We start from the raw sequence: 16,946 nt of genomic DNA, 5'->3' as shown, positions 1-16,946 counted from the left end.
CACCTGCAAGCCATGGGCCCCGCACAGCAAAGGTAGGGACATCCTTAACTGGGGCCACAGAGACCTTGGGCGTCTCTGCCTGGGCTCAGCAGAAGTCAGTCCTACAGATACGGGCACCCTGACCATGGTCACACGACAGTCATGTGGCTGGCGCAGGCTCCCTCTCCCTCTGAAGTGAGGCCACGCTGGCCCTGCAGGATAGGACACCAGTTCCTCTGACTGTCTCTGGCTCCTGGTGGTAGCTAAGGCAGACAGCAAGGGCCAAAGGTAACCATCAGCCACCGCCATGCACTGGACTTCAGCTAAGGGCAGGGCATTTGGCATCCGGTCTGCTGTTCCAGTGGCCCCGTTAGGGATGGGTTGGCACCTTCTTGCCCTCCACCATCTGGGAGATTAGAACGGGCCTCGCGTCCCAGCTGAGGGGGCGTAAGAGGTCAGTCCTCAGAGTGATCCTGACACCAGGCACCCAGTGCCCGTGTTGGCAGGCAATGTCCCCTGCTAGGATGTGTGACCCTGAGCCAGTGGCTGTCACCCTAGTCCTCCTGGGCCCCCACATACTTCTTCCCACCTCCTGTCACCCAGAAGCCTGGGGTACAGGGCAGGGGAAGCAGGTCAGGCTTGCTCTGAGAACTCTGGGCTCTCTGGCCTGCCATGCTTTGGCCCAGCTGTGTGGCTGCGGTCCCTGGGCCTGCCCAGTGGCCCTGGCTGTCACCAAAGCTGGTGAGTCTGAGGCTGTCAGAGTTTCAGAGCCACCTGCACAAACTGAGAGGCCGGCTCTGCTTGCACCTTGCCCCCGGCCCACCCCACTGTGTCTGCTCCTTCAGTTAGACCTGCAGTGTCAGGTCCTCAGGGAGCTGGAACCAACTGCAGGCTGAGGTCTGGGCATGCCCAGGCGAGCCCATGAAAGCCCATGGTGGCCTGGCCTGGCATGGAGGAGGCTCTGGGCTGGAACCTGGGAGGACCAGTACTGGAGGCTTAGGCCAGCTTTGTGGACAGAAACAAGCGCCGAAGTCACCTTGGGTAACATGCCATGCACCCCAGGCTCGCTGGACTTTGAGTCGGTCCTGGGCCTGACTCAGCTGCTCCCGCGGGTGGCCAGACAGCTCCACTCTGCTTGGGCCCCCATGCCTGTGATCACAGATGGCAAGCTGCGGGCCAATGAGGACAGCCAGCCTCCCCTGTGGGCTGCCTGGTACGTGCACCACCTCAAGTGAGCACAGGCGGGGCTGGGGCTCTGACAGGTCAGGGCCCTTGCCAGGGCCATGACCTGAGTGGCAAGCCCTGACTGACAGCTGTGGTGTGGCCACACTGCTGTTCTTCCCAGTTTGTCCCCCAAACCATGTCTGTGCAGGTCACCCTGGCCATCCTTGAAGCAGCCACTGCCTTCTGAAAGCCTTCCCAGGAATGCTGGCTGAGCACGAGGGAAGCCACATTTTCCTGCCACCACAGTTGGGCTCCTTGGCAGTGTGGCCAGTGGGGGTGGGGTTGTCTGCAGGTGGGGTGTTTTCATGCTGCTGAACCAGGGGAGAAGTGGCACCTCTGGAATGTGGTCAGTGGAAGGGCTGGGTGGGGGTGATGTGAGGCCTCACAGAATGATGGGGCAGGAGGAAGGGAGGGCAGAGGGCTCCTGTGCTGGGGGATGCCTCAGGCCCAGCCCTGGGGGTTAGCAGGTGCAGAGGGCCCAGTGGTGTGAGGCCCTCTGGCCTGCCTCCCACCTGCAACAAGAGTTGCCACTGAGGGTTGCACCCATGTGTGCCAGCAGCAGTGCTGACAGACAGCTGGAGCGGCCATGTTCCTGTGGGACGGCATCTCGGAGTCTGAGGTGAGGTTACCATGGTGACTGCAGGGCCAGGCAAACAGGGTTCAGACTCACTCGTTCCTTCATGCAGGAGCTGTGTGGGGGGAACCTGCTGAACCCGGGGCTGGTGATACACCTCACCCGCTGTGAGAACAAAGATGGAGACCACTGGTTCATTCTCCACATCCCCACAGGAGCCGGGAACTGGGGTCTCCCCTGTGGGTGAGCAGAGGCCCAGCCAGCATGAGCCGTCACTGCTGGCTGCCCCCTCCCCACACCTGCCGCAGCAGGAAGCTGGACCTGGGGGTTGAGCCAGGATTGAGTGCCCCTCCCCAGATACGGCATATTATAGATGGTGTATGTTTAGTCACAGCTGCGAGAGAATCTACTCCGCAGATGGCCGCAGTGGCCAGGGCTGGGCCAAGCTGAAGACAGAGGAAATGCCACTGGGTCTCCCGCATGGGTAGCAGCCCAAGGCCTTGAACCATCCTCTGCTGCTTTCCCGGCCATTAGCAGGAAGCTGGATGGATGGCAAGGGGAGCAGCCGGCACACGCACAGCTATACCTGCTGCACCACAGCACAGCCCTGGTATGCTGGCGTCAACCTAGGCCAGTCACCTGCTCTCCTGACCCTGTTCCTGCCAGTGGGATCAGTTGCCGCTCACCTCTTTTAGGGAAGCTTCACAGGCTCACAGGATGAAGCGGGTGGAGCCCACAGGTGTCCCTGCAGCAGGGAGCGAGGGTCTGAGACAGTGTGGGGTGTAGCTGCCCTGTCCAGTCGGGGCCCAGGTCCCTGTGGTGCTGCTGGGCAGGGCGGGGAGGGGCGGCCAGGTCAGGCCCACATCCTCTCCCTCTCCAGCTCCCTCTCCCGCAGGTGCAATGGAAGAAGGACCAGCCCTCCTCGCGAATCATGACTCAGCGTCTTTGTTTCGTTTCAGGCAGCAGATGAGAGCAAGCCGCAGGAGGGAGGAGCTTCTGCCCAGGCTGCGCCCACCTTCCAGCATTGCAGGGGGCAGGGAGGCCCTTGGCTGTGGCCCCAGCCCGTGTGGGTGCCAGCCAGGGGCACTGCACAGCCAAACTGGCCGACCGATCTGACATCCAGGGACTGGAGCAGACAGATGGGTCTTGGGTGCCTCGTGTGGGCAGCCCAGGCTGTGGCAGCGGGAGCAGGCCTCCTGGGATGTCTGCCCAGGTGGTCTTGGGGGCTGGTGGACACACAGGGAATTGGCCAGAACTTCTGTAGTTGTTATCTGCTTGACAGGCACAGCGGCAGCAGCTTGCTGGTTCACTTCCTTAACGCCCACAGCATCCAGGGTTGGGCCGGACCAGCGCTGGAAGGTGGCAGAGTCGACACATTGGATGGGCCATTCCCTGCCCTCTCCCAAGATGCGCCTACAGAAAGCTGGATTGTAGGTGGAAGAGCCTCAGCCACTGCACAAGAACAGACAGCTTGTCCCTGCCCTGCAGCCCTCGGGAAGACCCGGCACAGCAGGTGGCCTCCGGCCTGGATGGGGACGAGCCACCCAAGAGTGAGATTCAGAAGTGGTTGGGGAGTCATCCTTCCACGAAGCTACACTGATGGCAGTGTGATTGTGACTCAAAACAAAGGCCTGGCCCCACAGGCCTGGGTGGGGCAGGCTGGGAGCGCTCACAGGACGGCCGAGACGTGAGGCAGCGCCCGGAGGAATCCGGGAGACCCACAACAGGAGGCGAACCGAGCCGGTGCCGGGCTCTCCTCCGTGGATCAGACCTCTTCCTGGTGAAAAATGTTCTAAGACCTAAAGGAAAAAAACACATCAACTGGCAGAATGCAGGTCTGAGCCAGTCATGGGGTATGACTGCAGTCCGGGCGGGTTCAGAAGAAGCTGCAGTGGACACGGGACACAGCCCTGGGGACCCCTACATCATGTGTCACTCTGCCAGCACCCTAGCACAAGCATGGTGGGCCCTGCCTGTCCTCCCCGTGGAAGACCCAGATGGAGCTGTACCTTCCTGGCTGCTCTGCACATCTGAGCAGGGAGCTAGCAGCTGGACAGTTTTAAGGGGCTCAGTAGGCTAATCTGCCTGCTAGTGCCAACATCCCATATGGGCACTGGTTGGTGTCCAGGTTGCTTCATTTCTGGTCCAGCTCCTGCTTATGACCTGGGAGGGCAGCGAGGTCGGCCCAAGTCCTTGGAACCCTGTACCCAAGTGGGAAACCCAGAAGCTGCTCCGGGCTCCTGGGCTCAGATTAGCTGTGGTCTGACTAGTGCAACTGTTTGAGGAGTGAACCAGCAAATGAAAGATCTAAAAATAAATCTGACGGGGAAAAGGCCACAGCGGGGATGCGGACACCCTCATAACCGGGGGCCCATCTACTGGGCTCCAGGAATGGGTGAGAAGCAGGGACCCTGCTGGACCCCCGGCAGGGGAGTGCTAATGGGCCCACGGCAAGCCCTGGGCTGCCTGGCTGCTGGTTTGAGGCAGGCGGAGACACATGGAGAGGGCTGCAGCCCGGGCTGAGCTTCACTGAGCCAGAGACCCCCAGACCCCCGCTGTTGGACCTGGACTACACCTACACCTCTGACCCCTGCATCCCATTCCCCTTCCTTCCCGTACCCCCGCGGTCCCTGGAGCCCCTCCAAGCCCCTTCCTCAAGGGCTTGCTCCTTGCTGGTCTAGGACTGCCAGTGGGCTCTGCCCTGTCCCCAGCATCAATGAGCAGTGTATGATCATGGGCCTGGTGCTGCGGCACAGCAAGGGCACCCGGTGATGCAAGGAGCCCACATGGGTGCCAGTTCAAGTCTGGCTCTTGCTTCACTTCCAGATGGAATGTGAGAAATCGGCAACCCAGAGGGTTACCAAGGCACGTGGCCACTGCCTGCCGAGTGCGGGTGTGGTTGCCTGCCATCACCCCCAGTGATAACCACCTCACCCTCACAGCTCTGCCTGTCTGTGAGCTCCCCAGGCTCACATGTGGAATCCTGGCCTAATGTGGCAGCGTTGCCAGGGGAAAGGGTGTTTCTGGAGGTGATATGATGGAGCCTTCCGTGTGATAAGAGCCAGGACCTGGGCCCTCAGCAGCCCCTGAAGCATCCTGTGCCTTGCTCTGGCATTTGCAGTCACCTTGGGGTGTGTGTGAGCCACTCAGCCTGCGAGACTTTATCACGGCAAGCCAGACAGGCGAGACCACAGTTGTTTCCGGTCCTGAACTTCCACCACTTCCATGGCACTGGTGGCTGTGAGCCCACACACTGGGCTGCACTCAGTTCCTGGGAGGCAGGTCTTGTGGCGTGCTGCCTGTCTCGGGGTACCCACTGGGGACAGATAATGCAAGTTAAGCTCTGTCCCCCATGGAGGAGGGAGCCCCGGGCACACAGGCAGCATCCTTGGACCTGTCTGATGGCCTCCTCCAGGCAGGTGTCCCAGTGTCCTACATGGAGATCTCACCCACCCTGCTGCTGCCACCACCTGAGCCACTCCAGAGACTGACCCTCCCAGAGGCCCGGGGAGGTGGCGATCGGCATCCCATTCTGCAGATGAGCCAGTTGAGGCTCAGGTAGGATGAAATCAAGGATGAACCCATGGCAGGAGGCTGTCTGGGTCCCCAGATGGCATGAGTTACAGGGGGAGGTTCAGGGGAGCAGGGGCCCTTCCTTCAGGCAAACCGTGGGACAGAACAGGAGGTGGTGTGACCTGGCAGGTGTTGTGTGGCCTGTTGGGTGCACCATGACCTGTTGTGTGTGGTGTGGCAGGTGCCATGTGGCCTGGTGGGTATAATGTGGCCTAGGAGGGATGGTGTGCCTGGTGGGTGCCACATGCCCTGGTGTGTGCCGTGTGGTCTGATGGGTGCACCATGACCTGTTGTGTGTGGGGTGGCAGGTGTCATGTGGCCTGGTGGGTGTAACGTGGGCCCGGCAGGGGTGGTGTGCCCTGTGGGTGCAGTGTGGCCCGGCAGGGGTGGTGTACCCGGTGGGTGTAACAAGGCCCGGCAGGGGTGGTGTGCCCGGCGGGTGCCGTGTGGCCCGGCAGGGGTGGTGTGCCCGGTGGGTGCAGTGTGTGGCCCAGCAGGGGTGGTGTGCTCGGTGGGTGCAGTGTGGCCCGGCAGGGGTGGTGTGCCCGGCAGGTGCAGTGTGTGGCCCGGCAGGGGTGGTGTGCCCGGTGGGTGCAGTGTGTGGCCCAGCAGGGGTGGTGTGCTCGGTGGGTGCAGTGTGTGGCCCGGCAGGGGTGGTGTGCCCGGCGGGTGCAGTGTGTGGCCCGGCAGGGGTGGTGTGCCCGGCGGGTGCAGTGTGTGGCCCGGCAGGGGTGGTGTGCCTGGCAAGCATGTGGTCCAGTGGTGATGTCACAGCTGAGGACAGCGGCACTGCTGTTCTGGAGCACGTGGTTTGTGTCCCAGCAGGTAGGGTGTGGCTGAGCGGGATCTGGAGGTCTTCCCCAGGGGTTCAGAGGGGACAAAGTGTCTGCCTGCTTGCAGGGGTATCAGCACCTCACAGGATGCCCAGCCTGGGGGCTGCATCACCTGCTTGGGGGGCCAGGCCAGGCCAGGCCAAGTCTCCCGGCATGGAGAGGAAGGAGGGGCAGGCATGGGGCAGGAAGGTGTTGGTAGGGGCTGAAACGTCTTTGTGTCAGCAGGCATAGGCCGGGGCAGCCAGGGACAGGACACTGGGGACGAGAGGGGGCCTGGAGCGAGCCACGTATGTAGATGGGTGCATGTGCAGGTGTTCATACATGGTATATGTGTGATGTACATGTAGGTGTGCACGTGTGTGCGTAAGCACATCTATGCCGTAAGTATGTATGGGTGCATATGCATGTTTGTGTGTTTGCCCATGCTCCTGGCAGCAGCTGCTGGGGTAGGTGGGTTGGATGGAGGGGTTGAAGGCAGTTGCTCTGAGCTGGGGGCACCTGAGGATGGGGCTGCAGGAGGGAGGTGGTGACGAGGGCAACCCAGTATGTCAGGAGAAAGGCCCACTTGCCACACAGCACGGTGCGAGGCGTGCAGGGGTGGGATCCCCACTTCTGGCAGAAGGCCTGCTCCCAGCCGCACAGCGCATAACAGCTCCCGAAGGCTGCCCAGACCCTCCCTTGGCATGCTCACACAGGGACTGGACAGCAGGGTTCTGTGTGGGCTGTGGCATGTCTGCTGCCAGTTGGCACCAAAGTGGCACCTCGGGGGCATGGTGGGCCTGAGCAGGGAGCCTACAGCCATGGTGTGACCGCCACACACACTGCTGCCATCTCTAAGGGGCCAGGGGCACCAGGGCATGGAGGCAGAAGGGTGGCAGGGTGGAGCAGGTGCCAGGCAGGTCTCAGTTGGGCACAAAGGGCCTTGCTGGTTGTGGGTGGGGGAGCTGGGGCTGTATCCCCTGCTCGCCTCTTCCCTCCCGGCTTCCTCACGTGGCCCAACGTGAGACCAGATTTCTGCGGCTTCTAAATCAGGCCTTGCTGTTGGATGGCAGCAGCTGGTGACCAGGGATGCCTTTAGAAACCAGGAGATTGGGAAAATTCCACTGTGGCGTGCACAGCCCGGAACCGCAGCCCGGAGCCTCAGCCCAAGTGCTTGCTTGGTGTGCTGAGTACCTGTTGCCTGGGTGCTTCTGAAGGTGGAGGAGCAGGTTGTGGGGGCAACCTGGCTGCCAGGGGCACCCTTGGTCTCCTGTACCCCTGTTGTGTCCCCTTATGGCTTCCTTGTGGGAGTGAGTGGCCGCCCTGGCTGGCTGAAGAGTTGGGGGGCTGTTGTATGACAGCAGCTGTTTGCTTAGTGGAGGTGGTGGTCGTCACTCTGCTTCCACACCTGAAACTTTGCCATTCATAGAAGGTCACACTGCGTGGCCGCCCTGCCTGGGGTGTGGGTGCTTGGGGCAGCGGCCACTCTGCCTGGGGTGTGGGCACTCGGGACCAGCAGCCACTCTGCCTGGGGTGTGGGCGCTTGGGGCAGCAGCCACTCTGCCCGGGCCAGCCACTCTGCCCAGGGTGTGGGCACTCGGGGCCAGCAGCCGCCCTGCCCGGGGTGTGGGCGCTCGGGGCAGCAGCCACCCTGCCTGGGGTGTGGGCACTCGGGGCCAGCAGCCGCCCTGCCCGGGGTGTCGGCACTCGGGGTTCTTGTGTGTGTGTTTGCTGCAGAAGCTTGTGAAGGACAGAGCTGGTGTGGTGGGCACAGCCTGTTTGGCTGCCATCTGCAATGCCAGCATCCCATATGGGGCCCAGTTCGGGTTCTGGCTGCTCCATTTCCCATCTAGCTCCCTGCTACTGAGCTTGGGAAAGCAGCAGAGGATGCCCAAGTGCTTGGGACCTTGTGCCCAGGTGGGAGACCCAGAAGACTGGACTCTTGGCTTCCGACTGGCTCAGCTCTGGCTACTAAGGCCATTTGGGGAATGAACCGGCAGTTGGAAGACCTCTCTCTTTTTTTTCCCAAGAAAAGAAAATCACGAAGGCACAGACTTTGAGAGAAAGATGGTGGTATTTTTTGCTCTCTTTCATTGTGGAGGATGTGCGTCTGCTCCGCTGACAGTTGCGCCTGCTGTTTTAGCTGCAGCATGCTGAAGCCGGTGTTGATGCTGCATCCCCTTGGCCTGTGCACTGGGCCTCTCTGTCAGACAGCGGTGTGGCAGTCATCCTGTCCAGTCGTCGGGCTGAGCGCTGGGGACGGCCCCTCTGCCCAAGGCTACCCCTGCTCTGTCCCCGGGGTCCCTGGAAAGCAGCTGGCTTGACTGACAGACCCAGGCACGGTCTCCTGTACACAGACCCCCATCTCCATGGTGCGGGAGGCAGGAATGCAGGTTTTGCAGGCGGCTGAGCTTCCCTACAGATGGCCAGGAGCCATTCCGTGTGCCACAGGGGAGCGCTCCTGCAACCTGTCAGTCCATCCATGCCGGCCCTTGGCCTTTGCTTCTGGTCACGTCAAGGCCCCTGGTGGAAACCTGGGGAGCAGCTGGGCCCGACCTCCTGGCCTGGCTCCCAGTACCTGCTCCCTCAGCTGTAAGGTTACACTCACCAGTCTGGTGTGTTGGGCTGCGGGCGGTGCCCGTCCGAGTCGGCACAGGTGCCCGGCGAGGCGGCTGGGGGAGCTGTGAGCGGGACCCCTTCAGCCCCATTAGTCAGAGACCAGCTGTGTGCTGATGGTGGGGCACACAGGCTCACTTTCCTCTCCCTGACTTCCAGAACTCTCTCTGGAAGTACAGTGGGGCCTGGCGACCAGCAAGGGCCAGCTTTGCTCTCTGTGGAGGCGGCTGGTCTGCATGGGCCCCCATTACAGCTGAGTGAAGACTGCTGCCGAGCAAGCCTGGGGGCGGGAGTGGGGGCTCCAGGGGAGATCTCCGGAGAGCCCCAGGCCGTGCCTGCTTTGCCTGGTGGGCAGCAAGGAGAAAGAGCTCCGAGATGCGTGGGCAAGGTCTCCCTGCTCCTGCAGGAAGGACCCTGAGGACCAGGCCGCCCAGGGGACAGGGGTCGGGGCTGGCACAGGACCTGCTGGTGTTCCTGGCACTTTGATTTCCGCGGAAGGCTGGCGAGTCGCAGGTCACATGGCACCTGCCCCGTGACAGCCCAGGTGCTCAGGTGCCAGGGAGGCACCCAGGGGCGCCAGGCACCAACTTCCACTTCTGGGAAAGGACAGTGAGTTCTTGTCACTGTAGGCTGGTTGTCTGTTTTTAGTATTGTATTTTTATTTGAAAGGAATGTTTACAGAAGGGAGACAGAAAGACCTATCCAGGGTTTACTCCCCAAATGGCCACAACGGTGAGCTGAGCTGACTCGAAGCCAGGAGCCAGGAGCCTCCTCTGGGTCTCCTACATGGGTGTAGGGTCCCAAGTTCTTGGGCCATCCACCACTGCTTTCCCAGGTCATAAGCAGGGAGCTGGAAGGAAGTGAGTCAGCACTCACATGGGATGCTGGCAGCACAGGCACAGCTTCACCCCCTAAGCCACGGCAGCAGCCCCGTCCTGCTGTGTCAACACTGCGCTGCCTCAGAGGGTGCTCAGAACCCGGGGGACCGAGGGCTGGGTTCTGTGAGCCCGCGGCTCCCCACTCTGCGTGCAGTTTGACTCCCACGGGGGCGCCCTGCTCCCGGGGTCAGGACCCTCTTCCCATCCTCTCCCCCGCGCTCAGGCGCAGGCCGACGTGGCGACCGCGCACCTGGGCGCCTAGTGCAAGCTCGACCAGACACAGCAGACCAGCCCGTTCTCCAGACCGGCACACCAAGGCCGGAGCCCCTTCGCACCGGCGCGCCCGCCGCCCCATCGATGCGCTCCGCCGCTCGGCTCCCCACGCCTGCTCCCCGCCGGCTCGAGCCACCTGCCCCCTCCCGGCCGCTTCCCACTTCCAAGATGGCCGCGGGTGGAGCCGAGCAGGTAGGGGACCCCTGGTGGGTGTCCGCGGGGCCCTGAGGAGACGCAGCCTCCGCGCCGTGAGGGCCGCCTCCTCGCAGCTCTGCTCGGCCCTGGGGACCGAAGAGGGTCGGCGACGACCGCGGGCGGCGACGCACCGGCGGGCAGGAGGAGGGGCCGCCGGGCGAGCGTCGAGCGCAGCGAGCGGAGGCGCGGCGGGGGGCGGTGGCCCGGGCGGAAGAGCCGACCGCGGGCGGTGGGGCGGGGGTGTGGCCAGCGCGCCCGGGGGCGGGGCGGGACGTTCCTGGGGCGGGGCTAGTGCCTGAGGGCGGGGCGGCTACCCTGGGGCGTGGCTAGCGCCTGAGGGCGGGGCGGGACGGTCCTGGGGCGGGGCTAGCGCCTGAGGGCGGGGCGGCTGCCCTGGGGCGTGGCTAGCGCCTGAGGGTGGGCGGGACGGGACGGTCCTGGGGCGTGGCTAGCGCCCGGTGGTGGGCGGGGCCAGCTCCGGGGGCGGGGCTAGGGACGGGGCGGCCTTTGGGCCCCGAGCGCTGTGGGCGGCTAGCGCGCGCCTGCCGGCCGGACCGACACCTGCCCGGCTCGCCGGGGTCTCCTCGCGCGAGTGGCGGCTCCCGGGGCGGGCCTGGGGCTTGGTGGCCCGCGGGCCCCGGGATGGCGTCGGAGCCGAGCTGACTGCGGTAGGGAGCGCCGAGGTGCACGGGGCCTGGGCCACCTGCTGCCGCGCCGGCGGGGGAGGCGGCCTGGCGGGTGCGTGTGGGCAGTGCTCAGGTGCGCGTCAGGGCGCCCTGCGGGGCGACGGCTTGCTCCCGCGTCGGCTGTGCGTGCGGGACTTAGGGAAAAGTTTTACCCCTCTGACGCGGGGCCCTGGTGTGGGTCGGGTCTGGAACTCTGCCCTCAGACGCCCCGTGGGAGACAGGTGGGCTTCCACGACGGCGGTGAGGACCTCAGTCCGGGAATGGGCTGTGAGGTGGAGCCCGGGTGAGCCCCTGGCGGTGGGTGTGTTCATGACCATGTCTCGGCCAGGCCCCCCAAAACGTTCTGAGATGAAAGTTGCGTGGGCCATGTTTGTTCCTCCAGTGTGGCGTGGAAGCTGAGCTCGCACAGGTGCCCTGCCTGCGGTGAGGCTCTCGCTGGCCCTCGGGCTGGGCACTGGCAGGCGCTGGACTGTGCGATCACCGGTCTGGAACAGCGTTGCCCGGTCCAGCTGGTTCCGAGGAGACCTGCTCCGTGACCTGGGCCGCCTCCGTGCCCCTCCCCGAGCTCTTCCTGGGGGTGACCCCGACAGTGTGTGGGGAGCCTGGCAGGTGCTGGGTGCTCTGGGTCATCGGTGGGTACCCCCTTTCACAAGCACTGCCGGAGGGGAGCAGGGGTCCAAGAGGCAGAGGTGGGGCCCTCACTGCGACCCTTCCTCATCCTTCCGCACTCAGCACTCGGCTCTTCCCCCCCAGCCCTGCATTGGCTCCCTGCACCCCTCCCCCTTCCTCTGCACCCCTCCCCTGCACCCCCTCCTCTGTGCTCCCCCACACCTCTCCCTGCCAGGCTTCCCCTCTGCTCTCAGCCATACTCCTGGTGTTGGGGTGCCTACCTGTGGCTGGGCCTCTGCCCTCCTCTGCCTTCTGGGGACCCCCCCCACCCCCATGTGGTCTGTTGAGGCCCAGTAGAAGTGAGGACACGACTCCCCGAGCCCTGTGCGTCACAGGGGGTGTCTCCCTGTCATCCCCCAGGTCTGGGACCCTGGCGAGGGTCTGCCGTCCACGGGACAGCAGTGGGTGCTGGGCAGGAAGGACTTCAGGAAAGCACACGTGAACTCAGGGCTGTCTGAGGATCGTGTTTCGGGCTCAGCTTGCGTCCAGCTGCTGACTGTTGCCCTGAGGGGTGCCCCTGGCCCCTTGGCCTGGCTCCCCTGCCAGCTCATTAAGTGGGGAGAGGGAGGTCGCGGCCTGGCACCTCCCAGTCCATGCGAGTGAGGCTGGTGGCAGGGGAAGCCATGCTGTGAGACCGTGGCACGCTCAAGTGTGCTTATGCAAATGGGTTGCTAAAACAGGGGGCTGCGTTGGCTGTCCCTATTTGGGGCCCAGCAGATAAGAGCAGCCCGCAGCCGGGCTCAGCTTGTGCCAGGGCCCAGGCTGGAGGCGTTTTGGGGCATCTCTGGTCCTGCTCGGGCCGAGTGCCCTGGCAAGCAGGGTCTGCCGGATTCACCGTGGGCTCTGGGCTGTTGGAGCCATGCTGTTTGTGCCCGAGTCAGCTTCGGTAAAGGCTAAGGTATTTGGGGGAGGAACGTCTTTGCCCACTGTTCACCCTGGAGTCTTCTAAGCACAGCAGAAGTGAAAAGTCACTGTTCTGGGGGTTGGGCGGGCACCCCAGCTTGCTAAGTTCAACCCCAGTTCTCAAGTGTCTCACCCTGGTAAATGCCAGGGGCGACCATCCTAAGTTTGTAGAAAAAACAAACAAAATGCTTTGGATTATAACCCGTTCAGGAGCCCAGCTGCTGTTGTACTTGCTTTACCTGCTGTCCCTGGTGCGGAGGACTCAGCCGGGGCAGTGCGACTAGCCTTGCACACCACATGACCCCATACTGTCCCCTGGCTGCCTGTGTAGTGGTCCCTGGTGTGTCCCGTGGGTTTCACAGAGGCAGGTTCCAAGATCTGCCCACCCCCCGCGCCTCCATCCGGGCTACGTGGTGGGGGAGCAGGCGCGGAGTGCAGGAGGTGCCTCAAGCCTGTGGACCCTCCCTGGCGTCCAGCCCTCCTCCACACACTCTGCTGGCCTCTCTCCTGAGCCATCCTGCCTTGTCCCACGCAGACAGCCCAGTGGTGGCTGCCAGAGTCCTCGTCCCCAAAACATTAAGTGCTCTTTAGGGAGACCGTTGTGGGGCTGGGGACAGTGCTGACCTCCGACCCCGCTGGTCATGGGGCTGGAGACAGTGCCCACCCATGACCCTGCTGGTCATGGGGCTGGGGACAGTGCCCACCTGCGACCCCGCTGGTTGTGGGGCTGGGGACTGTGCCCACCCGTGACCCTGCTGGTCATGGGGCTGCGGACAGTGCCCACCTGCGACCCCGCTGGTTGTGGGGCTGGGGACAGTGCCCACCCGTGACCCTGCTGGTTGTGGGATTACATCTGGGTGGGTCTTGTGGCCAGGTGTGTGAGCACGGCTGGGGCAGGGCCTGGTGGCTGTGGGCGGCTTTGTAAATAGCCAGGCTAAGAGGGGCTGGGGTTGAGCCAGCTCTAACTGGCAGCTCCCAGGGTTGCTGAAGGGCCATGCAGCGAGTGGGACGTTTGAGTTGGGGGCAGTGAGTGGGTGTCGGGGACAGTGAGCAGGAGCCTGGCACTCGTGCACTCATCCTAAGAAGTGAGGCTGCTCTGAGCCCGTGTCAGATGGCACCGGCCTGGTCCTGCCCTCCGAGCCCTCGGCTCCTCACGTACACTCCCTGAGGCCATGGTTGAGTTGTGCATGTTACCATTCTGGGTGCTGACGTGGTGGTCAGCAGCAGGCCAGGGCTGAGGGAAGGCCGCACGAGGAAGAGTCCGTGATCTTAGGGAACAGCAGCGGCTGTCCGCCCCCTTTCCCTCATCATTGGGGTGCAGCTCTTGTCGAGTGCCGCGTGGTGGGCTGCCCGGGACCGTGGCCTGTGGGTGGCAGGTGAAGGAGGACCCAGAGTGGACGCAGCTCCTGTGTCCCCACAGGCGGCCCGGAAGAGGACATAGCTCCAATGTTGGGTCTGGTCTCCCTTAAAGTGGGAAGGCTGTATGACCAAGTCCCACAGCTCTGCCAGCAGACTCGTGGCCACAAGCCCCATCCCGTCCCCTGGCAGCGCCGCTGTCCGCTGGCTGACATGGTGTCACACTGGGAATGGGACCCTGCGGGCTGCGGCTGGTCTCTGGGGGCGCTCTCCCCCAGCTTCCTGCCGCCATCCACGTGGCCTCGACGCTGTGTGCGTGGAGAGTGCTTCTGCTTATCCACACTGAGCTTGTCCTGTGCCGGGATGACTGACCCTCACTCAGCTGGGAGTGGGTGCCTCCTGGCGGGGTGCCGGGGCCCTTGGGTGCTGGCTGCAGCAGTGGCTTCTGCCCATGGTGCCAGTGTTGCTGGCCCGTGGGGGCCTGGTCCTTGGCACCGTGCTGGTACCTGTGGGCCTCACACAGCCCAGGAGTTTGGCATGGCAGCCCAGGCCCTGGAACTTGGCGTGGCAGCCCAGGCCCCGGCACTTGGCGTGGCAGCCCAGGCCCCGGCACTTGGCGTGGCAGCCCAGGCCCCTGGCACTTGGCTTGGCAGCCCAGGCCCCGGCACTTGGCGTGGCAGCCCAGGACCCGGCACTTGGCGTGGCAGCCCAGGCCCCGGCACTTGGCGTGGCAGCCCAGGCCCTGGCACTTGGCATGGCAGCCCAGGTCCTGGCACTTGGTGTGGCAGCTCAGGCCCTGGCATTTGGTCTGGCAAGGGGCTGTTCCTGTACCCTGCACCCTAAGGGCTTAGTTGTTGCTGAAACTCAGCAAAGAGCCTTTTGAATCCTTGATCCGTGCCCCATGCGTGGCAGTGCAGAAGGTGTTGGCACTGCTGAGGGAGGATGGGGTGTGGCTCTGGGCAGCCTGCCTGGGAGAGGAGGTGGCTCCTAGCAGGGAGAGGCCCCCTGCTGGGGAAGGCACTGCTGGCTGTGGCCAAGGTGATGACGCTGGCCAGTCAGGAGGTGGTCAGGTGACCTGGAGGCCCCCTGTGTGCTCAGCAAGCACAGGCTTAGTGTGGCTGAAAGGAGCTGGTGATCCGGAGGCCGTCCACCTGGTCCATGCAGGTTAGGGTCTCCCCCGTGAGGGTGCAGGCCAAAGGCAGGTGCGGCTTCCAGCTTGCTGGCCCAGCTGGCCCCAGGCAGAGAGGCCTGAGGACAGGTGTCCCTGCTGGAGTGTGGTTCCAGAGCACGTTGCAAGCGGAAGTGCCCTTTCCCTTTCAGGCTGGCTTCCCCCAAGGCCCACGCCCTCTTCTGAGGTTTAAGGAACTCAACTGCACTTTGGACCGCAGAGGCCCGGCGGTGGCCCAGCTTCTCCTCGGGCGGCTCAGAAGGAGGCCGCTCTGTGCTCCCCACGAAGGGGTCCTCAGTGCGCCCCTGGTGATGGAAGTCGGCATTTGCATTTCTTAGGAAGGTGACTTGTTAGGGCACTCCTGTGTCAGGGCTCCTGGGGGGCCACGCCACCTCTCCACGGTGTGCCACGTACCAGGTGCCGGCCTGGTGGGCGTCTGCCAAGCTTGTGCCTTTCACCCGAGACCAGCCCACGAGTGAGCTGCCATTCACCTCCTTCTGCTTCTGGGAGGGGCAGTGAGACCCTCCCCCGAGCCGGGCCAGGCAGCCGCAGGGCCATCGGCTTCACCCTTGCCGGTTGGGTCTGTGGTGTGTTGGTGGGAGGCTGCTAATCGGCAAAGATTAGCCCGTAGCCATGTGCTCAAGCTATTTTCCTTTTAATACAAATGCAGTTGACCTCTCAGATGCATGTGTGTGCGTATGGCCTTCTCAAGTCCCTGGAGGCCGTCCACCAGTGAGGCCTGTCCCCCTTGTCAGAGTGTGGTGGCTGGAGGGTCAGTCGCTGGCATGGGGCCCGTGCCGCGCTGTGGCAGGGGCTCGCTGGAGGCTGTCCACCAGTGAGGAGGAACTGAATTTTGGGTTTTTTTCTCCATGGGTAGAGGAATAGTTTGTTCTTTTTCACTTTTGTGTTAACCCTGGTTGTCTGGACTTAATTTTTGCTTTGTTGATATACAATATTATTTTTGCTTCTTAGAAAAAATGGTGATTATAATAATGCTGTGTCCTATTTCAAACTCACACACACATATATATTATGTGTATATATAGTTTGCACATTTATAGCTCAGTTCTGTTTCTGCCTTTCTCTCATCCCCTCTGCATTCTGTTTCTGCTCTGGTGCCTGCCCTGCCAACTCGCTGACTGCACCCGTTTCTGGGGCGGAAGGAGCCTCCTTGCCCCCCTTTTTCTGCTCCGTGAGAGGCCCGCCAGGCTTCCTGGAGAGGGAGCAGGAAGGCTCCAGACAAAGCCCAAACCACACACCACGGGAATGGTCATGTTTGTGCTGATTCAGAGTGGCACCTGCCAGCAGGGTGCCCCCGCCTCGCCCTGCCCCGGGGAGGGGCTGGGGGACAGGACAGCAGCGTCTGGTCAGGGCGTGTTATCTCCAGGCTTCCTGGACAGTGGGGCCGGGATTGCCATTCAAAGTCCTGTCTTGCCCTGACGTGCTGCTCTGTGGACGGCGGATCTCTTTAGTTTCAACATTTTAGAGAACAAAAGCCAGTGTGGCATCCAGCGGGGTCTTCTCTGTTCTGGGAGCTGTCCAGGCTGCTGGGTCTCCGTGGCAGGCCGCGCAGTGCAGAAGCAGCTCTGGGGACGTGTGTGTGTAGGGGGAGTTTTCCCTTTGGGAAGCTCTCAGTTTATCGCTCCTTGATTGGATTTTGTGCTGGCCAAGCCAGCCTTTTTACTGGCTGTATTTACCTAAGCATGGACTGCGTCATACTTCCTGGGTCGTGGTGCTGAGCGGCAGTGCGACCTTGGTCCGGTTCCACACCTCCCTGCGTGCAGAGGGGGTGGTGTGGCTGCACTCAGATGTGAGGAAGGCCTGGTCCATGTGGGCCCCCTCCCTGCCTGGCGTGCATGGTTGTTTTGTTTGTTTTCCCCTTACACAGCTGCCTTAGTTTATAGGTGTCAGAGCCGTGGAATGCAGTGAATGCATTGTGAATTCACATGCTTGGGGCAGGGCTGTGTGTGTATCATGTAATGCCTCCCCTGGACGAGGCCCGAGCAGCGCCCCCCCAGGGGTCTTCCTCGCGCCCCTGCT

At 63.1% G+C, this 16,946-nt stretch overlaps 1 protein-coding gene across 5 annotated transcripts in view; it reads left to right on the top strand.

Moving 5' to 3' along the window:
- The first annotated feature begins 10,043 nt into the window (after window positions 1–10,043).
- The window catches only part of TBC1D14 (TBC1 domain family member 14), an 88,476-nt gene continuing 81,573 nt past the window's right edge, over window positions 10,044–16,946 (top strand). Inside the window, exon 1 of one of the 5 annotated variants that reach the window (XM_040966386.1) lies at window positions 10,044–10,121. The gene's annotated coding sequence lies outside the window, so the exon portion shown is untranslated. The other 4 variants (XM_040966388.1, XM_040966384.1, XM_040966387.1 and 1 more) reach the window with 4 other exon arrangements.

This window comes from Ochotona curzoniae, unplaced genomic scaffold, assembly GCF_017591425.1.
Source record: "Ochotona curzoniae isolate NIBS_2020 unplaced genomic scaffold, NIBS_Ocur_1.0 scaffold_4505, whole genome shotgun sequence".
In the NCBI taxonomy this organism is placed as follows: Eukaryota; Metazoa; Chordata; class Mammalia; order Lagomorpha; family Ochotonidae; genus Ochotona; species Ochotona curzoniae.
The sequence above is the reverse complement of the archived record's forward strand: the minus strand, read 5'-3'. Positions and strand labels throughout refer to the sequence as shown.